Source organism: Rousettus aegyptiacus, unplaced genomic scaffold, assembly GCF_014176215.1.
Source record: "Rousettus aegyptiacus isolate mRouAeg1 unplaced genomic scaffold, mRouAeg1.p scaffold_m13_p_4, whole genome shotgun sequence".
Classification (NCBI taxonomy): Eukaryota; Metazoa; Chordata; class Mammalia; order Chiroptera; family Pteropodidae; genus Rousettus; species Rousettus aegyptiacus.
The window spans coordinates 147,258,105-147,285,949 of record NW_023416307.1 but is presented as its reverse complement, the minus strand read 5'-3'; the positions used below and the strand labels follow the sequence as shown (position 1 = coordinate 147,285,949).

Sequence of the window (27,845 nt, the reverse complement as noted above, 5' to 3'; positions counted from 1 at the left end):
AGAAATGCAAAGAAACAGGAAAATATGACCAATGCACCATAAAAGTACAAGAAACAGAAACTGTCTGTGAGAGAGACCAGATATCAGAAATAATAAAAAAAAGCCATCAAAGTAGCCATTATAAATATACTGGAGTACTAAAGAAAACAATGATTCAACAAGTAAAGGAAGGCATGATGATAATACATTGAATAGGAAATATAAATAACAAGATGAAAATCATATTAAAAAACAAATGGAATTTCTTGAGTTTAAAAGTAAAATAAATGAAGTAAAAGATTTACTAGAGGGGCTTAAGAGTAGATTTGAATTGGCAGAAGAAAGAATTAGTAGACTTGAAAATAGGCCAATAGAGACCATTTAATCTGAAGAAGAGAGAATAAAAATAATGAAGAGCAATGAACAGAGCCTCAGAGAAATGTTGAAATGTTAAATATCTCAACATTTATTGTAGACTGTTTAATGTTGAATTTTAATTTATTAGCGTTTCTGAGATACATAGAATAACTATTACCTAAGCTTTAACTATGCCAAAATCCTCCAAATTTGAAAGTGTCAGAAAATAAGAACTACAGCATTATCCCACTGTCAGAGAAATACAGCCTATGTTAAAATTAGAAGCGTTTGACTGGGAATATTTTGTAATATGACTTAAAGCTCTTTGTGATCTTGACAATATTGACTAGTGTTCCACCAAAATTGTGTCACCAAAGTTGCAAGTACAAGTGGGTTATGGCATATTTCAATTCTATTTTTGCATTTGCCTAATATCTAGATCTTCTCCGGGCTCATGATGTGTGGCTCCCACTCATCTTTGGTGTATTTCAGAAGTTTTCTTTCCCTCCTCTCCACCTGTGATAGATAATTTTATGTGTCACTTTGCTGGGTGATGATACTGAAGTATTTTGTCAAACATTATTCTATGTTTCTGTAAATGTACTTTTATATATGAGATTAACATTTAAACCATAGACTTTGTTTAAAGCAGATTACCCTCTATAATGTGGGTAGGCCTCACCCAAACAGTTGAAGGCCTAATAAAAAAAGACTGACTCTTCTGAGCAAGAGGAAATTCTTCCAGCAGACCAACTTTGGACTTGAATTACAAGTCTTTACTGAGTCCCCAGCCTGTTGGCCTGCCCTGAAGATTTTGGACTTTCTCAGTCTCCACAATTGTCTGAGCCAACTTCTTAAAATAATATATATGTATATTATTTATTATATATTATGTCTATATATATATATACATATACTGTTGGTTCTCTTTCTCTGCAGCACCCTGACTAATACCACCTAAGAACAAAAAATTTAAAGTTAAAAATCAAATAAATTTTAGGGCAATCCAATTTTATATTCTGCAATAACTTTAACATATTAAATTCCACAAAATTTGAAAACCTGCCAAAAATATCTCTCCAAGTTGTATTTTACACATTTTCCAAAACTTTTTGATTTGTTGGTTTCCATGAAAAGATTTTAATATTAAGTCTTCAAATAGAAAAATTTGAATTTATAAACCTTTTGATTTTTAAAAATCACCTTTTAGAGAAGCCATGGAATCTGTAACCTCAATATGAGGTTCTAAAGCAGGCCAAAGATGGCAAAATTTCTGCCTAAAAATATTCAGCTAATGGCAAATTGTGTCGACAACCATTGTTCTAAACATAATGCCATTTATTAATGCCTATACCTTCTTCCCCATTTCTTTTAGCTTTGGTAAAACAAATTTTTTTTTTCCAAAACAAATTCATGCCTGAAATACAAAAAATAGTTATTGAAAACACTCATAATTAAAAAAAAACCCAACAAGATAACTAATAATGATGATCTAGTTAATTCCCTTGTGTCTGTAACCATTTAGGATACTTGGGGATGATAATCCATAATAAAAAATTAGTTTTTGAGATTCTCATACATCTTGTTCAAAAACTGCAAAACATATTTATCCAGCCCTCTCACATATACACACTTGTTTTACAAAAAAATTTTCAGAAAAAGTAGCTTAGTGCCGAAAAATGAAAATGGCACATTTTCACTCAAGTAAACTCTGATATGTTTGAAATCATCTTTTAAAATTCAATTAGCTACCAATGAAATCCATACAATTCTGTAGTCTCAAGACCAAGATTTAACCTGTACTGTGAATAACTGATTAGTTGATTAGATTAGTTGATTAAAGTTTTAGGTAAAATAACCTGTTATTATCATATAATCAGTATATATTCATAAACTTAAAAAATAATTTTATGGAGGTATCATTTACATAAAATTATACCACAATTTTATCATATTACAATAAAATTCACACATTTCGAGTGCCCGCACAGGTTGATAACTTACATAACCAGCACTGAAATTAAGACAAGATATCTTCACCTCCCCAGAAAGTACTTTCATGCCCCTTTGCAGTCTATTTGTTACCTAGGATTACTTTTACAAATTTGACAAGTAATCAACATTATACCTGACACCATACCAAGTGCCACAGTTTTCCTGATAAACTGGTCCTTCCTCAGGTCCTCTTTGGTCAATGAAACTAGAGGACTCCTTAAATCTACTTGTTTGCCCTTCTCCCACCTAAATCCTTTGTCATTGGTCCGGTTTCCATTGCTATATAGTCTCCCTACATTTCACAGATATATTTCCTACTTGCCTTTGAAGGCATAATTCCTTTTACTATGTCAGATTATCTCCTTAGCTTCCTTTTCATCTTCTTTAAACTTCCTCTACTCCCTGAGTGCTTGAGCAGCCGTAAACACTGAAGCGAAACCCATTTAATCTGGCAGAAAATCTAACCCTCAGGTTTATCAATTATCTTTGCAGATCAGGTGACCATTGCCTTTCCTGACATCCCAAGAAGGCTGGTGATTGAATGCACGTGACACTGACATAATGACGTGACATCTACCTCCCGGTCATGGTGGTCTCTGCACTGTTCCCCATAGTTCTCCCCTTGGTGAAAGAAGTAGGGGAGGAGCACGCCCACTCCTGTCTGTCCTCTCGAGCTCCCTCATTCAGCAGGTTAGCCCTACACTTCAGGCCAAATAGTGTCATGGCTAATCATGGGTTAAGCTAAAAGTCTGTAAGCTTCCATCTCTTTCCAGGACTGTTTTAAATTTCCTGCTACCCTGGCCCTCCTCTTGGCCTCATCTTGCAAAAGGGCCATGTTTTCCTTTATGCCAGCTTTCAAGCCATGATCATCCCTTTGGGCATTAAATTCGAGATGATAATTTCATAGAATAATCTTTGAATTGCTTCCCTTAAGGCACCCTTGCTTTTCCTCTTCCCCACCTAGCCCTATAATCAATCAAATGTATGACTGTTGACAGAAACATCTCTTTGAGAAACTTCATCTTGGACAGGGGTGGAGCCCATTCTGCTGGTTTCAGGTCTGGGCACTGGTTCTGGCCAACCACTGTCTCTGAGGCATTGATTAGTCAAGCTGTGCAGCCAGTTTCCATGGAGAGATGGGCTCACTCCCTGATCCAAGGCCCTCTCTTGGGTCTCTTAGGTTGGATTGGTGGAGCTGTCATCTCTGTTAGGATAACTGGAGGCCATGTTTTATCTGATACAGGAGGAACATGCCCCTTTCAGACCTAATACCATCTTGTGCTCTTTGATTGACTTGGTTTAAGCTTCTTAAAAGCAGAGACTGAGACAGGGATTTGTGACTTAATGAGGGAGTGATTTTCTGAAAAAAGAATCTGTAAGGGAGAGACTAAAGATAGGAAAGAGGAAAGAGTTGAGCAAGGATGTGGTGTCAAGAGACATCCAACCTTAGCCTGATCCACCAGAGGGGATGGGAAGCAGCCCTGGAGCACAAAGAGTAGTGCAGTTGTCCTGTCCTGAAGCCAGTGGGAAGCCTTTTGTGCTGTACCAGTTATTCATTGACTCTAGGCTGCTTCTGGGCAAGGAGAATAAGACACATAATCACAACGTTCAGTCAAGGGCACTTCTGAGCAGGGACATTGCTCACAGAAGTTTGGAGATAGCTACATCAGCCAGCCTCAGAGGGGGATGGATGCACCACGGCACTCAGCACATTTAAGTTTTTTGACCTGGAAGGAATACAGCCATGAAGAATACAACTGGAGAAGGTATAAGAACACTTGAGCTCAGTAACCAGGAAGAGCCCGCCTGTTTGTGTTCTCCACGTTTTCAGCACCAAGCAGTTTGAGCAGAGATGGGGCTCATCGTTTGGCTTGATTAAGCAGTTAGAAAGCCAACTCTCCAGCTGTGCCAGACCTTCCACCTCTTTCCCATTTGTGGGGAAGCTGATCCAAAGTTCTCCGGGGTTCCTCCTCTGAGCTGGGCAGGTGGAAGTGCTGGGTGGAGGTCTAGCATGTAAGCACATTTCCAGTGAAAAGCACATGCGGCTAGGTGATCGTTTTTAAGAAGGAAGGGCTAAACCAAATGTTCTGTCTGAAATATATTATTTTTCAGTCAACTAGACCTAAAAAATACTATGAATAAGCTGCTGGGTGCCGGTCTGCTCCTTACTTTTCAATTGTTTTGTGGTCTAAACTACAAGATGAATTGCCACAGTCCAGTTGTAATGCATTCCTGATGGTCCCAGCTGGGATGCTGAGAGAGAAAACTGGCATTTATTAGAAGACTGCTTATGGTAGATAATGGCTAAATCCATATCGGCCTGATTTTATAGATAAGGAAACAGAATGAGAATGGTCAAGAGCTTATTCAATGACAGATAGCTAAGAAAACCAGAGTCAAGGTTCACACCCAGGCCCAAAGCCTTGATATTTCTACTAAATCATCCTACTATTATAAATTAAGAAAAGTTAAGAAACTAAGCTTGTTTCCCACATCTGTCCCCAGATGTCTGCTCAGTGAAATAACTACATTTTTTTTTTTTCAGCCAAAACACATTGTATGAAAAACCTGAGCATAAGGCAGAGGTTGGCAAACTTTTTTTTTTTTTTTATAAAGGGGCCAAATAGTAAATATTTTAGACTCTGTAAACTTTACAGTCTGTCCAAATTACTCAACTCTGCTGTTATAGCGTGGAAGTGGCCATATTGCACACAATATGTAAACAAATAGTGTGGCTGTGTTCCAATCAAACTTAAGGATACTGAAATTCAAATTTCATATAATTTTCACTTGTCATAATATATTTCTTGTTTCCCTTTGACCATTAAAAATGTTAAAAAATATTCTTAACTCTTGGGCTATACCAAAACAGGGTGACAGGATTGGGTTTGACCCTTGGGCCATAGGATGTACACACACACACACACACACACACACACACACACACACACACACACAGAATGCTTGATGGTATTTTGGACATTAAAATCTGTGAATCTACAGAGAAATTTTTCTCATGCTGAATTTTTAATGTATCACACAGTAGTGAAATAGCAGTGTTTTAGAATGTATAGAAGTTATAAAACATGAGTGCACCGGTAGGAAAAAACACAAATAATGAGCAATAAGAATAAAAATGAGATGTGCCGAACTGCTAGAACACAATTTTTCATACAGAGGTAATGTGTACATTGATTTGTTGGAAGAACACTAGGTTTATATATTCGTTTAATTTAAAACAATCTGAAATAATACTTGTGGGTTTTATTAAGTTTTTAGGAAAATCATTTAGAACAGCGAGATTGAATAGAGATGTCATATGAGTTTAAGAGAATAAAGCCTTTAATCAGATTTAATTATTTTGCTGTTTGAATAAGTGTTTTGGAGTGGATGAGATGGTTAAAAAAGATTTTTAAAAGGAGTGGGTCTCATCTTAAGTTTTATAAATGGCTGAGTGACAAGCATTGCTGTGGTTGGGAAACCATTTCTCATATTTAATGATAATACCACCTAGTATTCATGTAATATTTCATTACTTACAAAAAAAGCTTCCCTGTATAGCATCTTATTTAATTTATATACAGCTTTGCTAAGGTAGTTGTTTCTCTAATTTAATAATGAAAACCGAGGCTCATAAAGTTTAAGCGATTTTCAAGTAATACATTTAGTACCGTATGTTCAGAACTGGAGCTCAAATACCTTCTGTTCTCTGTGCTTTGGGATGTTGCCTGGTGTTACATGAAAAAGAAAGTTCTATAACTGAACTGTTTAAGAAATGCTGGGATAAACCAGTGTCTGCTTTAGGACTTCTCAGAAATTTCACAAGTTAATGTGAAATGTAAATTGCCGAAAGGCGAATATAGGATGTGGTATTTCCCAAATTCATTTGGTTCTAGAATTGTTTCCAGAAACATACTGGTCAAGAGCTTGTTTCATGTAGCTTTGGATAAGAGTTAAGATTAGGCAAAATACCTAAATCTCTCTAAGCCCATGTTTTTGTCTGCAGCAAAGAATTATAATAATAGCTTTTTCATAGGGTGGTTCTGAGGGTTTGGTGAGTTGATGCACTTAGCCCAGTGACTGCTACATGTGATTGCTTATTATATGTAATTGCTGAATTACACATAATTGTTTTATAGCCACATACATATCAAGCACAATACCAGCAAATTCAGTCTCCTCAAAGATGAAGAAATAATTTAGGGAATTGAAATAATTTTCTCAAGGGTCATGAGTTTAGCAAGAGAGAGAGCTGAAACAGAGTCCTAGGTCTTCTAAACCAGGGTCCCCAACACCTGGGCGGTAGACCTGTACTGGTCTGTGGCTTGATAGGAAGTGGGCTGCACAGCAGGAGAACGGCAGGTAAATTTTATTTGTGTTTTCAGCCGCTCGCCAGAGCTAGCACCACCGCCTCAGCTCCACCTCAGATCATCAGGCATTAGATTCTCACAGGAGCACCAGTTCCTGATGCCAGAAAGGTTGGGGACCACTGCTCTAAACTCAAGAGTGCAGTTTTATTTATCAGAACCAGAAAAATGAAACCAGATGGTTGTTCTTATATTAAGGTCTAAAAGAAAACTGGAAGGTTGTAGTTCTTACCTAGATTCTTTAAAGAAAAAATATAAACATCTGAATTTGGTGGAAGTGGGATGACTGTGCTTTTTTACTGTTGTTGTTATTGCTTTTTTTTTTCATTTTTGTTTTTTGCTTATCTTCTGTCTGAAGGATGTGTTATCCTCTTTGATGAAATTGATTAGTAACTCCCTGCATCGCTAAACCACTGATCTCAATTTAACTATACAATTTGAGAGAGTTGGAGCTGTGCCATTTTGCCAGAAAATGATTTAGACAAACTCTAGGAATATTGCGAACTTTATCAGGAAAATCAATTCCTCTAACAAGGAGGTGAATCACTATTGATTTTTTTTTTTTCCTTTCTCTAATTGGACTTGGAGCCCTGATAGCTTTTCATAAGTGGTAGCTGTTTGCTTTCAGCAAATGCGTTTTTCACTTTGCGGTGGCACATAACATGCTCTCAGAGTGGCGCTCTCTTTCTTTGTCTCATTTGTCCCCATGGTTGAAAGTTAACGTGGAAGCTTCTAGACATCTGCTTTTCACAGTGACAAGATGTTCATTAGGTTTTTTGGTGTCCTAAATAGGAACTCTGTGTTCCTAATAGATAGATACAAGGGGATGGAGAGAGATTGGATTCGCAGGACAGGTGATGCCCAATGTGAAAATGGCTAAGATGTAACTAAGGGATTAGGGAAGCAGCATGCCATACACTTTCACTCCAAGATGCCTATACGGATGTGCTACATAGCTTATGAACTTGACAGAGCCAGCAACCTTCCTAGAGAAAGATGGGCCCCTGAGCATAAGAAAAACCAAAGACCTGAGCTGTTAATTGCTATCTGAGGCCTCTGAATGGGATGGCCTCTCTAACCAGGTGAGGCACTCTCATAATAGGTGCTAGAAGAACTTAGAACACCACTGGCTATGTGCAATTGGGTGGAGGCAAGACATAGTCCCAGATTTTCTCTTCTCCAGCACCAGCTTCTCAGCTGGGAGATTTCTGTTTGCTTGCCTACAAGTAATTTCCTTCGCTTTTTTTTACCTTCCTTTGTTTCCCTGTATTATTTTTTCCTTTAAGAATCTTGACTTGGATTTAATAGATTTAGTCACTGAAATTTATGTTGATTAAAAAAAAAATATTTGTCTTTTAATTCTTCTAGCTCTTGTCTTGGACTTTTAGTCTTTCTTCTTCTCCCCCCCCCTCTTTTTTTTTTTTGTATTTTTTCCTATTTTACTATGCAGGAGAAGGTTAATTCAACAGGCCTGGGTTGCTTAGACCTGAGGGAAGAAGGTCTGTTTTAGGACTGGCAGGTGGCTAGCTTCTGGGAGAAAGAGCTCTGAGCCCTTGGGATATTCTGCCTGATATCAGTCTTGCACGCCTGAGGCTTTGGGCCATGTGGTACTAGTACTAACAATGTGATTGATGGCGAATGCTTGGTTTTGTATGCCGGGGACCTGGTACTCACTGAGTAGCTAAAGTCACTCATGCGGGTGCTGTATGCTGAACCCCAATAAAAATTCTAGACACCAGAACTCTAGCAGGCTTCTCTGGTTGGCAGAACTTTTGCATGTGTTGTCATACATTGATGCTGGGAGAAGTAAGCCCGTCCATGTTAAACAATGGAAGATAATTTCTGATTTTTCTTAGACTTTACTCCATATACATTTCCATTTGCTGATTTTAATCTATGTCCTTGTACTATAATACACCATGAAGTTATAGTGCACAATGAGGTTTAAGCCTGAGTATGATTTGGGACCCTTGACATACCTATAGCTTCATTTTAATTTTTAAAATTTAAAGTTTTCCTTTGTTTTTTAACTTTTAATTCTCTCTTCCTTAGCTAATATTCTGGTACTATGTTTTTATCTTTTATTGATTTTATTTTATATTATATACTTTTACCTAGTTAACATTTTATCTTTTTTTCTAAAATTTTAAAATATTTTTGATACAAAGTTTACATGCTAGTTGTCTTTTTAATTCTCTTAATTATTTTAATTTTCTATTTTATTTCAAGTTATAGTTTAGTTTTGTTTTTTCTTAATCTCTACCTTCTGGTTATTATCTGTTGTATTTGTTCTTCTTTTCCTTTTACCTACATTTTATAATACTTAAGACTTGTTTTTCATACCGAAAAGCAAGAAGAGCAAGTCTGTAGATGTGACTTTGAGAAAAGAAGACAAAAACCACATAGAGGGTTCTGGAAACTTTCTCTTTGTTTGTCCCTGAAGCCACACTTCTATCTCTCTATTTTGTATTCAGTCTTGCTTTTTAAAGTTATTTTTCAAAATTCCTTATCATGAAAAACTTGTGAGGTCACTGTTTAATAGGAATTAAAAAATTTACATCTTTAGAGCAAATTGAGAAGATACAGCCTCCATGAAACAAATCAAATTAGGCTACTATGAAAATAGAGATATGTGATTACAGAAACCAAAAAGAAAAAAAAAAGGATAAAATGGAAAACTGAACTATTGACCTCAATACAAATTGCTTCCTAAGCTGGGTCTGGATATGCTTTTGGTGTTCCATGAATACTTTTACCGTAAGAGAGAAATAATTATAACTCAAGTTTGAGAAATACTATCTGAAAATATAGAGCCAAACAACAAAAAGATTGAACATAAGAGACAAATAATAAAAGACTTGGAGGACAAATATAGAAGATCTAGTATCTATGAAAACAGATATACAGGAGGAGAAAACAATAACTGAAAGATGGAAACTTAAAGCAAGAAGAAGAGTAAGAGGAGAAGGCGGAAAAAAGAGAGGAAAAGGAGGAGAGGATGTTTCTGTTAAGCTGAAGGAAGATGTATTTTTTTCAGATAAAAAAGCTGACGAAGTACCCAACAGAAAATGTACCAAAATCAAGCTCAGAATGCTTAATGCATTCTCTAGAAAGTATCAAAAATGGAAAATTAGTGAAAAGACTTGGTAAAGAAAAAAAGCAAACCTAAAAGAAATGAAAAGAGGAAGTTAACACATACAAAAGACCAAATCAATGAAGCAAAAGACACAAAACAGATCGATAAGGCTAAAATATGTTCTTTTAGAAAGACTTAAAAATAAATGTTCCCGATCTGATTAGGAAGTTGAAAAAATAGATACCAACTGTACAAGGAGCAAAAAAAAAAAAAACTCACACACATATATGTGTATATATATGCAATTCTGTTATAAAATTCCATGCAAATTATACTTTAATTTCTTTACAAAAAAGGAAAATTTCTGAACTGAAATAAAAGAAAGATGATTGGCATCATAAAAACATGAATGTGTAAACTCGCTGGTAATGGTAAATATATAGTCAAATTTAGATGCACTAATATTGTAGTAGTGATGTAGAAGTCACTTATACTCCAGTTTAAAAGTTAAAAAGCAAATGTGTTAAAATAACCATAAATATAATAATGTTTTATTGAATATCCATTGCCCTACTTTGCATTGTTTCTCTTTTTCTCATGCCAGGTGAATATTTTAAATTAAGGTTGTCGGGCGATGCTTCAGTCTCACCCCCAGGTTCTGGGATTTTTGCATTGTTATCTCTTCTATGGATAGGTGCTAGTTGGTCTTCTTGAGAGGGGGACTAAAGTCCCCATCTTGATGACCTCACCTGAATATTTTTATTCTTTATTTTTTTTCAATTTTATTTTATTTATTTGTTTATTTATTTTTTTTTCGCCTACCGCACCTGGTCTTCCTAGGTGGTCTTCCATCCAAGTACTAACAGGGCAGACACTGCTTAGCTTCTGAGATCAGACGGGATCAGACGTGTTCAGGGTAGCATGGCTGTAGACCTCTTTCAATTTTGCTGAATGACTTTGTCACTTACAGATATAACTGTATTTTTTCTCATTTGACTTATTAATTTAATGGCATATTAATAGGTTACCTAATATTTAACTATCTTTTCATTAATGGGAAAAATGCTATTAGAGTGCTATTTGGTTTTGTTTGTTAATATTTTAACGAATAATTTTGCACCGAATAGTAATTAACTTGGTTGGATTTCTACATCACTATGCAAATTCTATCTTTTATAGGTTGGTATTTATATTAAGATGGTTTAAAAATATATTTTGGATATATTTCTTTTTTTATTTACACACTGAAAAAAATTTATTTGCATTGTCTTTTTCTTTAAGGGTTGAGTGTATTTAAATTCCTAAATTCTCAATGCCTGGTAAATGTTGGCATTAGGTCTTTAGCTGTTTGCATAATTTTTACCATGGTGAATTTTTTTTACTTAGTAATAAGATGAACATCTACTATTCACTGCCCAGATTAAGAAACAGAATGTTGCTATACTTTAGAAACTTTTTGTATGACCATCCCAAATTTTACCCCACTCCCTCCCTCTCAAGTTAGCAACATCTTAAATTTTGTGTTAATCATCTCCCTGTTTTCAAACACAGGTTTTAACACCTGTGTTTGTATCCTTAAGCTAAGTACAGCTTGTTTTTGTGCTTTATGTACTTGGAATGAAACTAAATATATATTTTTTATGATGTGCATTTACTCACCATAAGTTTCAAAGCTCATCTGTATTGATGGATGCAACTGCAGTTCATTCATTTTCATATATGCCACAACTTGTTAATCGATTTTGCTTTTCATAGATATTTGGGTGATTTGCATTTTTTTCTTTCTTGAACATTCTTGTACGTATCTCTCAATGCATATTTTTAGGAGTTTTAATAGTATATAAAACAGGTAATGTAATTGTATTGTAAGATACATGTATGTCAAAAGGAAAATGTCAATAGCTTTTTGTAAGTGCACTTATGATTTACGCTTTTCAACAAAAATAAGAATTGCCGTTGCTCCACATATTCTTACCAAAATGTGCTATCATGATACTTTAAAATGTTTTCCAGTGAGCTAGAGTGAAATTATCTTATTGTGATTTAAATTTATATTTCCTCAAGAAATAATGAAGTTGTTTGTTTGCCACTTGGGTTTTCTCATCTGTTCATCTTTTGCACATTTTTCCTTTTGAGTTGTCTTGACTTTTTTCTTTCTGTTTTTGTAATTATGATAATATTCCTTTACCAATTTTTGGTTTCGCAAATATATTCTGCTGTTTTTATTATTGTTGGAGGAGGCCATCAAGAGGATGTGAGCACTGACTGACTCATAAGCTGGACCCTGGCGAAGCAACCCGGGGCTTCTCATTCCTTCCCCTCCTGCCCTGGGAACGTACATTCCACCCACCATTCTCACGCTAGGAACCATTTTCAATGACGGAACCTTGGGCGAACAGTTGTTAAGACCGTCCGGACAGAATACGTGCCTGAACCACGTTCAGGCCTCTATATAAAGGTTTAAGATTCTGGCGGGCTGTTTGGGAGCTCTACTGTCCTGTAGCCGCCAAAGAACCTTGTGAGTAAAGACCCTCACTTGTTAAACTTGACACCTACCAATCTGGAGTGGCCTCTTTATTTGGTCTTCCTTATCCCCTGTGTACGGGGACCTTATTTTAAGGTGGTTGATTTTATTATTTTTCTAAATTGTGGTTTGCTGGTTTTTTTTTTTATCTTAAATCCTGTTCTGTCCAGAGACCTATACAAGTTTAACAGATTTTACTTTCATATTTACATATGTGAGCCACTTGGCATTGTGTTTTTGACAAAATTATGTGATTAAGATCCATTTAAAATTTTTAACATACATAACTAATGACCCTAGAGTCATTATTAAGTAATCAATCAGTGCACCATTGATTGGAAATGCCCACAGTATAATAATGGAAGCTTCCACAGATGTGAGAATTTCTGAATGAGCTCTTAATTCTTTTTGTTGTTTTTCTATCAGATTGTTCTATTTGTTCATCTTTGTACTTTTAGCATATAGTGTTCATTATTATAGCTTTAAAATCTGTCTTGATATTTATTTAACAGGGCAAGTCTTCCTCTTTGTTCTTCTCACTGTCTTAGCTGTTATTGCTCTTTGTTTTTCAACATAAATTTTACAATAGCTTATTGAGTACCTGGGGAGTGGTGGGGGGGGGTAGCTTTGGGATTTTGATCAATATTCTATCAACTCTGTTAGTCGGTTTGGAGAATTGACATCTTTATGGCATTGACTTGTATTATCCAGAAACTAGGTATATCTTGCTGTTTATTTTCTCTGAAAATACTATTAAACAATTTTAATAGTACTTTTTTTAGGTACATTATATTTGTGATGTATTTGTAAATGTTTTAGAATTATATTTTCTAATTGTTAATGACTTATAAAATGTGATATTGTTTTCATAGGTAAGAGTCTTGCTCAATTCTCTTATTTATTCTAATAACATTTCAATTTGAGTATTTCCCATGTACAGCTCACATCATCTGCTATAGTGTCAGCCTTGTGTCTTCTGATCATTGCTCATTCTTTCTTTTCTTCTTTTATGGCACTGACTAGGGCTTTGAGTAAAATACTAAGGAAAAGGGGCAATGGCAGTTGTCCTTGCCTTGTTCCTAATCTTAGAAGAAATGCTTTTGACATAAAATAAGATATTTGCCCTATTTTTAAGAAATGTGTAGTATGTTAGTTTGCTAGGGCTACCATAATAAAATACTACAGACTGGTGGCTTAAACAACAGACATTTATTTTCTCCTAAGCTAGAAGTCTGAGATCAAGGAAGGTATCAGCAGAATTGTTTTCTGCTAAGGCCTCTGTCCTTGGCTTACAGATGGCTGCCTTCTTTAAAGGCTATCCCGGTGGTACTGGGGGTTAGGGCTTCAATGTATATTTTGTGGGAGACAATTCAGCCCATAGCATATGGTTTCTTTTATTCTTATTTTTCAAAATTTTTTAAATCATGAATGTATGTTTAATTTCAGAAATGTTTTTCTTGCATTAATTGAAATGGCTTTTATTCTCTTTTTCTTTAATATATGGTTATTTATACCAGTAAATTTCTAATTTTTATACCTTTTCTAAAGTAAACTTTATATCTATTCCACATGTTTTGATATGTAGTATTTGAATTTTGGTTCTAAACATTTTTTAACTTTGATATGAACTTATTTATGCCATTACTTATTTAGAAAAGTTTTTAATTAAAAATATTTTTCTCATAACTTTTTAAGATATAGTTTTCTAGTTTAATATTTTGATGAACATAGAATGCATCACTTCCAATTCTATACATTTTTACTGAGATTTGCCTTGTGGTATAAAACATGGCTAATCATTGTAAATTATGTGTATAAAAACAATGTGTAGTGTCTAGTTTTTATGTCTGTTTTATCAATCTTATTAACATTGCTCTTCCAATTGTCTACTTAAAGTTTTTTAAATTTGATCTTATTTATCTTTTATTCATTAAGAAACATATTTCGAAATCCCCCATTATGATGGCACAGTTGTTAATTTTTACTTTCTCTATTTTGAGTTTGTGTCATTGGGTAAAACTTATCTCGACTTGCTAGCTAACTAAATAATATAGCTATAAAAATAGGGAGAACAAAAATTAAGTAAAATTACCTTTGGCTATTTGTGATATAAATATGTTAAAAATAAGGTTTTACCTTTTAACTCTCAAATTAGAATTTCATTGCAAAACTGTAACTTTATATATATTGTTCAAATATTCAAATCCACAGTAACAGTATTAACAAGATTAAGCCTTCTATGTAAAGTAATATATCAACCAATAAAAATAAAAATAAAAATAAAAAATAAAAATAAAAAATAAAAGTCATCGGTATTAAAATGATAAATGAACAAAACCACCATTATAATTTTGGACACTAGTACAAGTCTCTATCATAGAAAGACATAAAAATCAATTAGGTTTATATAATTTTTTACAAGATATAAATATGCATATAATGCAAACTTAAAATTTTGCTGCCTACTAACAAAATCTGTTTTTTTCCCCAATCGTTCATAGGATATTAATTAAAAAATGGGTTATGGATTGAATAACAGAAGAAATCCCAATTAATTTCATAATCCAGAAATTATATGGGAACACCATAGTGCAGATTTTATTACCATGTGCAAAGCATACCAAATTTGAGGAAATCCTAAGATCACACATATTTTCTATAAACTTTCATAAAGGGGCTAAGAACTTGGATATGTAAGTCACACCCTCATAAATGATGTTTGGTCCAATATGGAATTAAAAGTTCAATTACATAGTATGAAGAAAATAATAATGTCAAAATGAAATAGCAAAACTTTTAGAATAAAGTCAAAGTTTTATTTTCAAGATTCTCCATGTTCACTTACAGCTTGTTACATTCAAGTACAAATAATGATGCTTTCAATCACTGCCTTTAGGCACCTAATTGTATACATTGATCTTGCTTTATAATCTGTAGCCTCTCAGTCTTCTCTGTGTTAACTAGGAGTAGATGTGACTTGGGACTGTGGAGGCAGAGAGGTGAGTGTGATCATAGTCATTCTCCTGGGGAGTCAAGGTGGGACAACTAAGGTAAAGCCCTGAGGGCAGCTGAGAGTCAGCAAAGGACCAGAACATCTCTTCATCAAAACCATCTCTTGAATCTAACATAAGCTAGTCAAAATATGTATGGCCTCATTTGGAAGTTTGTTCGAAACAAAACCTTTTTTTCTTTTTTTTTTTTTTTTTCCCTCAGCCAGCCATAGGAAGAATTTCATGTGCAGTACCTTTTTTTCGTATTTTTAGATTTAAGTTTCTTGTTCACAACACCCTCTGTGACACTTGGACATCAGCTGTGTTGGTTTTGTCTGTGTTTACAGAGCAGATAAGGCACGTTCTCTTTGATTTAGCACAGCTGTGTGGCAGCAAGCTCTTGCAGAGCCTAGGCAAGAAACTATCCATGAAACTAAAAAAAAAAAAAAAAAAAAATCGTATTAAAGTTACAGGATTTCTTATGGCTTGCTTGTGGAGTGAGAGATCATCTATATGGGGGAAATGTTGCCTTTTTCAAGAAAGACCCATATCTCTAGCATGAAAGATGTAAAATCTGTTGTTTTATCCTTGAAAAAATGAAAATATAGTCACAATTCAGCAGAGAAAATCTGAAACTGAAAAAGGATTAGCAAATTCTACCATTCTAAAACTTTTTGAATATATTCACATATACCAAAAAATGTATGTATGTATCAGGAATGTACAGATTATCAGATTTTCATAAAATTAACACATTTTCATCCCAGCTAGCACCCAAATCAAGAAATGGAATATTGCCAGCTCCCCAGGAACCCCTCTCGTGCGTTTTTTCTAAGTAGTATTCCATGACTGTCTCTTGATTATTAATGTCACAGATTAGTATTGTCGTTTTTGTGCTTTTATAAGTTGGACCATGCTTCACTGGGTCTTTTTTATATGTATTTTCTTTTATAACATTTTGTTTGTAGGAATTGTTAGTATTGTTGCATTGTAGATCCTTCATTTTCATTGTTGTATAATAATATTCATTATGTAAATATATCACGTTATTAATAGCTAATCGACATTTGGGTAGTTACTAGTTTGGGGCTGTTACAAATAGTGCTTTCATAAACATTTTTGTACAGGTCTTCCAATACATACATTATGCATTTTGGTTAGGACTGTGTGTGTGTAGTTGTTATCTATGATTTTAATTTGCATTTCCTTTATGGCTAATGAAATTCAGCAGCTTTTTATATGGTTCTTGATCATTTGCATATTTTATTTTGAGAAATGTCTAAGTCTTTGTCTATTTTTGTATTAGATTCTTTTTCTTTATCTTGAATATATGAAGTTATTTGTTGTGTGTATATATTGCAAGGTTCTCTCTCTCCCTTCCTTTCTCTTTCCCTCCCTTCATCTTTCCCTTCCTCTTTCCCTCTTTTCCTCTCTTCCATTGTGGGTTGCCTTTCAAGTCTAATGTTTGAAGGTTAATGTTTTTGGTCTTCTGTTTAAGTAATCCATTCTCAAGATCAGGAGGATAATCTCTTAGATTTTTAAAAAGATTTTTATGTGGCCTTTCATGTATGGATGTATTTTTGAACATGAATTTCTTTTCAATGTGGATATAGTGTGAGAAGAGGTCCAAATAGTATTCTTTGTTTCATATGAATATTCATGTGAAACACAGCACCATTTATAGAAAGGTCCACCTTCCCTATTGCACTGGAGTGTCATCTCTAACATAAATCAGGTGACTATATATTTGGGACTGTTTATGGACTCTGATTTTAGTTCTGTTTGTCAATTTTTTTTTATCCTTATGTCAATACGATGTTGTTCCAATTATGGCTTCGTAATATATCTTTATTCATCTTTAATGTTGAATTGGATATACTCAACCTTTAGCATTTCCATTTAAATTTAAAAACATGCTTAGAATTTGATTACCTTGTTCCTAGTCTCTGGTAGAAAGTTTTCAATATTTCACTTCTGAGTGTGATGCTTGCTATTAATAAGCTGATTGGTATTGCCAATTGTTTTAGATTTCAGCCATTTTAATAGGTATGTGCTGATATGCTGATAGTGCCATTTTGCTTTTAATTTACATTTTTCTAATGTTATGTTGAGTATTATTTCCTGTGCTTCTTGGCCATCTGTGTGTTTGGTGAGATGTCCGATAATATTTTCTCAACTTTTCCTGTTTTTTTGTTTGTTTGTTATTGGGTTTATGGCGTACTTTATATATTCTGAATATGCTTTTTTAAATTAAATATGTGTTTTGAAAGTATTTTCTCTCAATCTGTAGGTTGTCTTTTCATTCTCTTAACAATGTATTTCAAATAGCAAAAGTTTTACAATTTTCAGGAAGTTCAGTTAATCCATTTTTTCTTTCATGCATTGAGATTTTGGTATCCTGTCAGTGTTAAACTTACCTTGTGTTTTTTGAAAAATCTAAGTAGGTTTGTAGCATATTCTTCCTTTTAGATATCATTTCAATTGAATTTCTAAAATTTGCTTATAATTTTTGTGTTTGTGTCCATTGGGGTTAATAGTTGGTAGTTTAATTGTGATGTCTATGTTGGGTTTTGATGCCAACGTAATGCTGGCCGCTGGAGTTTTCTCTGTGGGAAGATTTTTTATTACAAATTTAATTTCTTAGGCTATTCACAATATCTGTTTCATCTTGAGTGAGCTTTGGTACTGTGTGTCTTTTAAGGAATTTGTTCATTTCATCTAAATTGTTGAATTTATTAGCATAAAATTGTACCTAACATTCCATTATTATCCTTTTAATATCTTTAGAAACTGTAGTGATATCACTCCCATCATTCCTGATATTGGTAATTTGTGTCTTCTCTATTCCTGATCAGTCTGATTATATATTTATCAATTTTATTGATCTCGAAGAGCCAGTTTTTGTTTTTACCATATATCTCTGGTAACATTCTTTTCTCTGAAATCTACTTTAATATTAAAATAACTGTTCTTTCTTTTGATTAGTATTAACATAGCATATCTTTTCCATTTTGATATTCACCCAGTTGTGTTTTTTATATTTAAAATGTGTTTCTTATAAATAGCATGTCATTAGATATTGATTAAATTTTTATTAAGGTATAATTGATATATAACCCTATATGAATTTTAGGTGTGTAATATAATGATTCAAAATACATATATATGGTAAAATAATCAACACAAGTCTAGTTAACATCCATCAGTATACAGTTACAAATTTTTTTCTCGTGATGAGAAATTTTAAGATTTACCCTCTTAGTAACTTTTAAATATGTAATACAGTATTATTAACTAGACATTGATTTTTAATCCAACCAGATAATTTCTGGCTTTTAATAGGATATTGAGATCATTTGCATGCAATGTGATTATTATATGATTAAGCATAAAACTATCATCATGCTATTTGTTTTGTCTCATCTGCTCCATTTCCCTTTTTCTTCCCTTCTTTTAGATCAATTGACTATATTTTATCTCACTTTTTGATTGATTACTTATAAAGTTTTGTCTTATTTTTGATTGCTTTCACTTCATAGTATACCCCTTTAACTTCACAATCTATCTTCGAGTGATATTATATCACTGCACATATTGTATGAAAAGCTTACAGGAGTATACTTCCATTTTTCCCTTATTGGCCTTTAGGTTATCATCGTCATATATTTTACTTGTACGTATGTTATAAACATCGCAATATCTTGTTATTATTTTTGTTTATACAATCAATTTTATTTTAAAGAGATTCAAATAAGAAAATGTTCTTACATAGTCACCCAAGTAGTTATCATTTCTGGTGCTCTTTATTTATTTTCGCAGACTCATTTTTTTTATTGGGAGAATTTACTTTAATGTTTCTTGTAACACAGATGTGTTCATGATGAATTCTTCTAGCTTTTGTATATCTAAAGTAGACTTTATTTCATCTTCATTTTTGAAATATTTTTGTTGAGTATTGAACTCTACCTTGATGTGTTTTTTTTTGCCTTTTATTACTTTAAATATAACACTCTCTTGTCCTCTCACTTGAATTATTTTTATATCAGTTTTCTATTGCTGTCATGATAAACATTGTAAACTTGGGGCTTCAGACAGTAAAAATGTATTATTTTATGGTTCTGTCAGTCAGTCATAAGTCTGGTTTGGGTCTCAGTGGGCTAAAATCAAAGTTTGGCAGTTTGAATTACTCTCTGGAGGCTCCAGGAAAGAGTTTTCTACTTATTTGGGTTTGTAGAATTTAGTTCCTCATGGTAGTAGGATCAAAGTTACTGTTTTCTTGCTGGCTGTAAACTGAGAGCTATTCTCTTAGTTTCTAGGAATCACCATATTCCTTTCTATGGGCTCGTTCCTCCATTTTCGAAGCCAGTAAAGGCTGGTAAAGTCCTTCTCACTTCACATCTCTCTGATTACAGCCAGGAAAGTTTCTCTGCTTTTAAAGATTTATCTGATTAGATTGGGTTTCTTGGGTAAACCAGAATAATCTCGCCATTTCAAGGTTAAACCTTAGTTCCATCTGAAAAGTGTCTTTGTCATTGTAAAGAAATATATTCATAAGTTTGGGAAATAAGAGCATGGGAATCTTTGGGGAGCTATTAGTCTTCCTACTAGTTTCCAGCAAGAAATCTACTGTCAGACTTATCTTTGTTCTTCTACATATAATGTGTCTTTTTGTTCGTACTTCTTTTAAGATTTTCTCTTTATCACTGCTTCCCAGCAATTTGATTATGATGTGCTTTGATATAGTTTTTTCATGTTTCTTGTGCTTGGAGTTTATTGAGCCTTTTGAATCTTTAATTTTATAGTTTTCATCAAACTTAGAAAAATCAATTATCTTCAAATAATTTTCTGTTTCCTCTGCCCTTTCCTTCTACATAGATCATAATGCTTGAAGTGGCCCAGAACTTACTGAAGTCATTTTCTTTTTCTGATGTTTCTCTCTTCATATTTCCTTTTTGATAGCTTCTGTTGCTGTCTCTTAGAGTTTACTAAGATTTTTTTCCCCCACAACATCTAATCTCACATTAAACTCATCCAGTGTATTTTTCATCTTAGTCATTTTATTTTTTATCTCTAAAAGTTTGAATTGAATTTTTTATATTTGTCATGTATCTTTTTACCTTTTTGAATGTCCGTAATTTAGTTATAATTGTTTTAATGTTCTTGTCTTCTATTTCTATTACCCTTGTCAATTCTAAGTCAATTGTTATTGGTTGATTTTTCTTCTCATTATGAAGAAGGAACATTTTCCTGTTTCTTTACATGCCTGATAATGTTAGAATTGATGCAGGCCATTCTGAATTTTACCTGGTGGGGTTCTGTAAATTTTTGTATTTCTGTAAATATTCTTAAGTTTTGTGCTGGGATAAAATTATTTGAGATACAATTTAATCCTCTTGTATCTAGTTTTTATGATTTGTTAGGTGGGACCAGAGCAGCATTTAGTCTAATTATTCCCCACCACTTCATTTACAGAGCTCTTTGAGCCATTCCCAGGTCGTTTATTTATGTATTCATCCATGTATCTATCTTTATGAAATGATGTAAAGCTTTATGTTTTAGATGTAATGTAAGTACAATATGGAGGCAAGATTTACTTGCCAGCCACATGCTTAAAGTAGTTAGACTGTCAGAAGTTAGAGTATTTCAAAGATAGAGGGAGAATCAGTGATCTTTCAGGAATTCTAATGAAAGAAGTCCACAGAAGGGTTACCTATTGTAGAAGTAATATTTCTTTCAGCATCGTGGTTATAACACTCATAATTGTTTTTATTAGAACATGTTAGGTCCTAGCTAGCATTGACATGACTTCAAATACAAAACTAACAATTCCTTGTTTGTAACATCAGACACTGGATGCATGATCTAGCAGCAGGAACTTCCATAAATCTTTACTAGTATAGGGTCCAAAAACAATTGGACACTTATTCAGGAGATAGTCTGTTTACAAGGTAGTTTTGAAAAGAGAGACTCACAGTGCAAGTCATAGGTGCCAATCTCGGTGGGCTGTGAAGTTAAGGCTAAAAATTCACATTTGCATATATGAAATCTTGTCTCACAAGAACTCCTGAAAGTCAGGAAAATGGCCTTTTCAGTGAACTGCCTGCTTGTTGCTGATCCAGGAAGAATTAATTTTATTAAAATGCGAACAATAAATAAAGACCAAAAATAGGTCTTCCACAAAATACTTCCAATGAAATAAGAACAGCTACCACAACCGATGATTGAAGAAATGGAAAAAAATTACAAATAAAAAATATTTATATTACCATGGCAGAGGTGAAAATTGCCATTTATTTATCTCATGAATTACAAAAAGTTAATGAAGTAACTGTCTCTCTAAAACGTAGGCACAAGGCAGAGACAAAAGACATGAGAAACGGGGCGAGACAACAGAAAAAAACAAAATGTCAGTGAGATAAATGTGAGGAAGAATAAATAATCTAATTTAAAAATGGGCAAATTATCTGAAAAGGCACTTTAGAAAATGGGTCATCAAAAGGGCTAATATTCATATGAATAAAAGGTTTGTGAAAAGAAAATTTAAAGCAATTTGAATGACCAAAATGAAGAAAACTTCAAAAGTCTAAGTGTTATTAAGGATATGTAGAGCAAGATGAATTTTCATATAGTACTGGTGGAAATGTACATTGTTAAATTTCTTGGAAACGTAGGGCACTGTAATAAAGTTGGAGATAACTTACAGTTTAATTGTTGGTAATGCTGTTTACCAGCATTTTTAGTTTTTTCTCTTTTGGAGACACTTGATAAAATTCTTGTTTCCATCTCTTTTAACTTAGGTATGGCTATGTAATTACTTTGGCCAATTAAATGTGAGCAAAAGCAAAATGTATCACTTATTTCTGTATAGATGCCTTTAAGATCCAATGCATAATTTGCCATCTTCCATTTCTGTTGACATGGCAACCAGTCGCTTTTTAGATGATGGGAACTCTAGCATGTTACCTTGCTGAGTGAGCTCCACTAAACCAAGATAGAAACGTGTAGATGTAGAATAGACGACAAAATAAACCTTTGCTGTTTAATTCACCGAGTTTTGGGAGTTGTTGTAAGAGTTTAATCTGATTCATCCCTGACTGATACACAGAATTTATTTTCCTCTTTGCTATATGACCTGGAACATCAGAGTATTGTGCCATGTACCATTTGGCAGTCCGCTGAACATGGGAACCCTTTCTCATAAAAACTTTAATATTTTAAATATATAAAATAAAATATATAGGGTTTACAAAAGGAAACAATTATATCAGAATACAGCTATCAAATATTAAAACAGTAAATTTATGCTATAGTAAAAATTGTTGATCTTTATTAACATATTAAGTAACAGCTAATAGATAACTTATAACTATCATAATTTCAAAATAGTGATAAGCACAAATGATATTTCTAGGTATATGCAATCATAATGTGATGTAAAATATCTGTTATTTCTATCAATGTAAAATTACAAAGCTACTTGTGACAAAGTTACAAGTGCAGGTATTGCTTGTCTTATGTCTATATTTGTAATGGAAGAAAATGGTGCATCAGGTTGAAGTTAGTGAAAATTAAGATGTTATTTGTTTCCCATTCACATTTATGGACACTCTAAACTCTATCCATGGATCCAAGGATTAAGGATCTCTGCATAGGAGTGTGTGTTAGGGTATAGTTAGAAGATTACACTTCATAACATTGTTTATAATTGTAAAAAGTTGGAAATATTACCAGCCTTGTTAAAAGATAAAATAAGTAAGCAATAGTACATTCATACAATGAAATATTTAGCAATGAAATTAACAGTCTTCAGTTATACACAGCTACTTGAGATAATCTAAGCATACATCCTCTTGCTCCATATAAAATTCCAAAATTGGCAAGGAAAATTGAAGGTTTAGGTTGCCAGGTAGGTGCGAAATTTATAAAGAAAAGCCAGAAATGATTTCTCCAAAGTCAGCATGTTTATTCTAAGGAGAGGGATAATGTTGAAATTGAAGAGGTCATGTCTGGGGGCTCAGGGTTTCAGGAAATGTATAATTTATTGACTTGAGTTCTGGTTACCCAGGTGTTAACTGTACAATAATTCAGGAAGTTATGCATTTATATTTCATGCCCCTTTCACCTTTCTATGTGAGTATTATATTTTATAATTAAATGTTTTATTAAATAGAAAAATTGCATTAAAAAGTAGAAACATGGCTATATGTAAATGCAGAATTCAGTTTTTCTGGGAAAATAAAATTGAAAACTGCCCCCCCCAAATTGAGAGCCATTAATTAATAAATTTAAAATAAAGAAGTGAGAAAAAATGCACAAATATCCAAAATTAGCAACAATAATGGGGAAATCAACATAGATACAGGAAAAATAAAAGAATCATTGGAGACGATTATACTCAGATATATACAATAAATTTGAGAGACTGAAAGGAGAAGGCTGTCTGGGGAAATAAAAATTGCTAGAATTAACCCCAGTAAAGACAGAATTTAAACAAGTTCATTATTAAAGAAAATTAAAGGTGTCAAAGACTACCTCACAGTAATAGTATAGATGGTTTCAGAGTAGAATTATACTATATATTTTAAGGAAGATATAATTCCAATGATATTTAAATCATCTCATTGTACACAAAGGAAGGGAAATTTCCAGATTATTTTTATACAGTAGATATACAGTGTTTAAAAAGTCTGCCAAGGAGAGCACAGTAGAAGAAAAACTAAACTAAACATAAATATCAACACAAGTGTCTTAAAGTGGGACAAATGTATTCCAGTGTGCTTGCTCTGTTTGATGCTTCAGGATATATACTGATTGACAAATTGCAGTGCCTGCCCTCAAGTAGACTAAATTTAGAATAGGGGATTGAAGTAGGAACATGACTTCATGACATAGCAGGGTAAGATAAGGACTATCATAGATGACATGTATATTGCTATGGAGGCTCAAAGGAAGGCACTTGGGTATATCTGTTTTAAGTATATGAATAACAACTTGGAAGAGCTGCTCTTTGAGTTGAGTGGTGAAGAATCATGGCCGAGAGCCTCAGTCTGGCCTTGTTCTAACCAAGTCCAAATCCTAAGCCTGGGACTCTATTATCATTAGTGTTTAATTAGCTCAGTTTTATATCCAAGCTCATCTTTAGAGCCTGGATGCTCTGAAAAACACAGAGTCACACTAGGTTATTTCTGTTGTAACTGATGCTTCCTTTATATACATGGAATAGACTGCAAACATGACCACGATTCTTTGTAGCTTCTTTGAGAAGCAGAGTCTATTTCTTTGTCCTTTGGATCTGGGCTGGCCTTATGACTTGCTCTAACTAAAAGAATGTGGTGAAAATGGCAGTGTACCAGTTCCATACCTAGTCTTCAAGAGATCTTTCAGTTCCCACTCTGTTTTGGTAGCCCAGTGAACAGGCCTGGACTCTCCTGCTGTAGGATAAGAGACTGTGTGGAGAGAGGATCTTTCAACCCAAGAATCCCAGCTGAACCCCAGATATGTCACCTTACCAAGCCAAACTTGGCTGATGCCAGGAATTTTCAAAAATTTTTACCATTTTATTTGTGAGTAACGACTGCCTTTAAGAATTGTTCTGTATTCTTCAGAGTGTAAAACAAAAAGTTGGTGGAGTTATTGAGCAGTTCTCGTTAATATGTGGGGCATGTGAAAGCTTCCCAAACTGACTCAGAAAACCCAGTTACTGCACTAATGAGCTGTAGGGTTTAGAGTAAGATATTTTCTTTCTAAGGTTTTAGCTTTCTCACCATGAAATCAGGGAGAACAGTTGGGGCTCCAGGGTCCCATTGGGTCTGATGTGCTCTAATTTCAGCACCCTCTGCCATGTTGAGTCACTTTCCAGGTCCACTGGGCACTAGAGTCAGTAGCAATTCTCTACTATAACAGAAACTAATTTCTATCTTCGGATTTATATTATTTTATTTGATCTTAATTATGGCAGTTACTCATATACCAGTAATTCACCAGTATTCAGAAAATAGAGTATTCAGATAAACAAATCAGCATATTTTCATAATTCAGATATAAGCAATGTTAAAACTGTTCGCAGCCTGTCATTATCCCTAATCATATATGTATTAAAAATAAGGCTTTAATATACATGTTGTCCTTCCAGTTGATTTTTCTGTGTCTGTATATGCACTGGTCTGTATGTTGGATGGTTGCAGTGTATCCTATAGAGGAACCACACGTCAATGGTTTCACATCTGGGCTGTTGTCAGTTTTTACTCTTACCAACAATATTGTGTAAAAAAGACTAAATTCTCTAAATTTTGAAAACAAATATTTGAAAAGCAGAACACCACCCAGAGCTTTAGTAAGGGTATTGTCCAAGTGATGAAAAATAAATCTATATTTTTATATTTCTCATTTTGGGGTCATGTGCTAGCCACAGTTTCCTAAATTCATGCCTGAAGTGGGGTACTGAAAAATTCTAAAGACAATAAAAGTGTCTAGACCCCCTACTGAATCTAATTAAAGTGAGGGTCTCCAGGGCAATCTTTAAATGCACAGCCAGCAAAAGCTCGCAAAGATAGCATTTCTTTAGCACATTTGTTTATTGACCTAATTAGAAAAGTGCAAGAGAGGAAACCACTTTTAAAATCTTGTCCCAATTAACTATAGATGAGATGTCCCCACACATTTGAGGATCAATAAAATGAGCATCTAGAGAAATAACTTCCTGTTTTATTTCCAGACAGGCAGCAGAATTTCATTTCAGCTACAAAAGAAGATTTAGAAGTCTGTCAGAAATGACATAAGCAGGAGCTATGCCTGAGGAGAAACCATAAAATCTGAATATACACATACTGAGAGACATACTGCTTCACAGATTGTTGCAAGCGGTCTCTTTCCACATCCTGTGGATCTTTTACCTTCTTCTATTAATTCTTCTTGACTCTCAACAATTTTTGTCTACCTCGCATATACCAGACCAGATAACGTTTTTAATATCTTGAATCAGATCTAACTTAAAATACACACACACACACACACACACACACACACACACACACACACACATCTCTTTCTTGCCTCTCTTTACCAGAGTGAGAGGGCGTTGAGGGCAATATCCATGTGTTATTTTGCTTGGACTGCATCTGTCACACAGGGATAATAATTGTTACTGTTGACTGTGTATCGGGCATTGAGCTAAGTGATTTGTGTATATGGCAGAGTAATTAGTTAGACTATTTTTCTTCCTGTAGTTTCCCTCCTTGGTTGGTTATCAGTGGGTAACCAGCATTTGTGTTCTGTGTCTGCATCTTTGCAGGACAGCAGGCAGATGTTGTTGATATCATTAGCCCTTCCTAATGCTCATGACTGGAAAGCTTGTGCTGAGTGTCCTGGGTGGTGAGGTAAGAGAGTGGAATGATTATGAGGGCAGAAAAGAGTTATAGCCCACTTCTTCAGCCCACAACAAATGAAGATAAATTAGAGGTTCAAGTTCCCAGAATGTGGGATTTTATTTTTAAAACCACAAAAGTCTCTGGCAAACTTGGACGGTTGGTCATACTAGATGGAGTGACAGTGCCCTCAGAGAAGGCTAGGTCTTTAGTGGGAGAGCCTGTGATGTTCGCCTGGAGGGAGACGATGGCTCCAGGTGTAGGTGCTCCTAAATTTGCCAAGATTCTCTTGCCCCACGTGCAACCCAAAAATAACAGCGAAGCTGGCCCTGAAGATACCATTGAGTCTCTGACAACAGGGATCTCAGTAGAAACCAGTGTAGAAGATAGAGACTTCCCTTAACATTAGGAAATGTTTATTGAGTTCCAGTGCCCAGTACTGTGTGATGATCTGAGGATACGAGTCACTGCCTTTGAAAGACTGGGGATTATAAAATAAAATTTATACTATGGAAGAAGCTGCAACAGCCAAAGAAGGACACACCCTAGGGCATATTCAATAAGAGAAAAGGTTACTGGGATGCCGTCCTAGACATAATGATGTCACTTGGTGGATGGTCAGCCATGACCTCTGCAAGGATATGTAAGAGGGAATAAAGGAAGCAAGCATACATTCAAGACTTCCTCCAGAAGTTTGCAACTTAATGGGGTTTCTTCTGCACATATATTTCAACAACCTAGGGCAGTTCCAAGGCAGCAGATGCAGCGTAAATTGATGTAACAAGAGAAGAGCAGAAGTCCTCGGGGGCCTCGGGCAGGACCATCCGAATGAAGTGGAGTAAATGTGTCCTCAGAGAATGAAGTTTTGAATCTAGGGGTCATACATGGATAGAAAGAGATTGGAAAATAAAGTGAGAATAGATATTCTAACGTAAAAGGTGAAAGTAGTTTGAATGACAACTTCCATATGGCCTAGCAGCCTGTCTTTTCTGGAGGTGTACTTGGACAGGAGAAAAAGGGTTGCAGGGAGATGAGACTGACCTAATTATTTTCTGTCAACAGCATCATTTGGGCCACCATGCTGAGGGCTCTTCAAATTTTGTTCCAAAATTCAGGCAATATCTTCACCCTCACTCACTAGTCCTTTAAATTTTGCCCTGAGGAGGGTGGCTCCAGGTCTTATTTACTTGATTC

At 34.4% G+C, this 27,845-nt stretch overlaps 1 long non-coding RNA gene and 1 pseudogene across 4 annotated transcripts in view; one reads left to right on the top strand and one right to left on the bottom strand.

The window, feature by feature from the left end:
- Positions 1 to 10,589: 10,589 nt before the first annotated feature.
- On the bottom strand, positions 10,590 to 10,707 carry LOC118601935 (annotated as a pseudogene).
- A 1,520-nt stretch (positions 10,708 to 12,227) lies between these two features.
- The window catches only part of LOC118601671, a 224,105-nt gene continuing 208,487 nt past the window's right edge, over positions 12,228 to 27,845 (top strand). For all 4 annotated transcript variants that reach the window (XR_004950497.1, XR_004950495.1, XR_004950496.1 and 1 more), the window contains exon 1: positions 12,228 to 12,292. This is a non-coding gene — a long non-coding RNA (uncharacterized LOC118601671). The remainder of the gene's footprint in view (positions 12,293 to 27,845) is intronic.